A 2,268-nucleotide genomic window follows, 5' to 3' on the forward strand; every position below is an offset into this window, starting at 1 on the left:
TGCAGAGATCGGAGGACCAGGTAACCATAGTCCTCAGAAATCCATCAGAGGTTAGAACGCCAACACAAATCAAAAGTAAGGTTAAGGACATCCGGCTGAAAAGAGGGAAATTCTGTGGACTTTCCGACAGCATCGGAGCAATCCCGGAAGTGAAACGTCGAGGATATAGACCACCTGAGACCGGATGTGAGAGCCTAAGGAGCTGCATTTCCGAGATCAGGGGAACTGAGAACTTGTAGTACTGTACTGTTTCTACATTTTAACAAAACAGCCTTGGTTTTAAGAGATCAAGGCAGTTGAAAATGAGATGCAGAGCCCCATTACTGGTATTTCAGGAAGAACTGGGAGACATAAGCAACTGAAAACAAAACCCAACACTAGCCAGAGGGTTAAGGCCTACACATCATTCCCAAAAGCCACATTTAACATTTGAGAGGCAGTTTCATATTTGGTGTGCCGACCGGCTGCTGTTTTCACTCTTTGATGATGAGTTCATGAAGTGTATAATAACCACAGCTAATGTTAAATTGTCTCAAACTTGGCCTGGGAAAAGGTTGTGTAATGCACTTTAAGGATAAATGGCAACCCATAGTGTTTGCTAGGATATGGTTTTTACTACTTTGTTTGAGACAGAAAAGTGCCTTGTCAACCACTGAATCTGTCTCGATTCCCAACTGGAACGAATGTGTTGATATGCGATACGTGTATATTAAGATTTTTGTTAATGTGTTCTTCTGTAAATTCCCTTCACGCGTAATTCTAAGTGCCTTGAACATCTTCCACTTAACTTCTTTTGATGTTTAGCTTTATAGATTTGTGTAGAACATTAACACTTCTTTGTTCCTCTGATGAAAATATTGTTTTAAATGACGATATGTCGCTGCTTGGAATAGACACAACCACCATGTTTTTGTAATATCACATTAAATCAATATGAAGTCTTAGTTCACATATACACCTATAGTTGCACTATAAAAGACATATAAATAACATTTGGTATCAATATTAATGTCCTAGTTTTAAAGGGATAACTCAATAAAATGACTGCTGTAGATACTGTAACAGGCATTTAATTTGCACACAAATAAATGTGGAATGATCTATGGAATACACGTTATGTTTACTCACATTCAAAGCCGACTCATAAAATCAGGTGGTATGAGTAATTTGGGCTTGGGTGAAATAAACTGTCAGCCAAGCGCTGATGTTATGTGGGCTTACAGTTAAAAAAAACGTATGAAATGTAATTGATTCTTTTCACTGTAAAATCCTGTTCCTTACAACATAGTATCTTTTCAGCTATATCCCGTATAATAGTTTTCCTAGGGTGGACTACATGCATACTGGAAGCTGTAAATACTACCCCCATCTTTCCAGCACAACTTAATGTTTAAGGGGTTTGATCAGATGTGGTTAGCTTGTCACAATAAGGTGCCGATACCCGAACCGAGCCCAATGGGACACGACGGGTCAGGACATATTTAGAGATGATGTTCGGGTTGGGGTTGGTCACGTCTGGCATTTGTTGCAAAATGGTGGCCTTTGAGGGGTCTATCTGTCAGACACACACACACACACACACACACACACACACACACACACACACACACACACGCACACACACGAAACAATCAGGAAAGGTTAAACACATTAAAACCTTTAAATTAAACCGCTTATTAACGTGCACTTGTTGCCCCCTGCATGCTGATGTGCGTATCTGCGGGCATTGCAGAATGCCTTCCTACAGCTGCTTAATAAAAGCAGGCTTTCCACACAAATGTACACGTGTCGTTAGTAGGTTGGGAGAAAAAAATAAGATTTTAACTGTGTCGGGTATCAACATCTTAATGCCTGTCGGGCTCGGGTCGGGTCACTGCTCTGTTGGATGCAGGCCGGGTTTGGGTAGAAAAATGTGACCCGATCAGTACTCTATTTTACAGGGATCATCCATCATGCCTCTCAGCATTATGCATCTTATCATCAAATCATGTTCGAACTTTTCCACCTTTAATTGGACCTAGAACGTGAACAATTCGATTGAAAAATAAATCTTTGAGGGGGGAAAAAAAATAACCTGGTGGCGTAAGTGTGCACACCCTTAAACTAATACTTTGTTGAAGCACCTTTTCATTTTATTACAGCACTCAGTCTTTTTGGGTTGACGTGGCAATATTTGCCCACTCTTTGCAAAAGTGCTCCAAATCTGGCATATTGCGAGGACATCTCCTGTGCTCAGCCCTGTTAAGATCACCCCACAGATGTTCAACT

This window comes from Etheostoma spectabile, chromosome 22, assembly GCF_008692095.1.
Source record: "Etheostoma spectabile isolate EspeVRDwgs_2016 chromosome 22, UIUC_Espe_1.0, whole genome shotgun sequence".
Taxonomy (NCBI): Eukaryota; Metazoa; Chordata; class Actinopteri; order Perciformes; family Percidae; genus Etheostoma; species Etheostoma spectabile.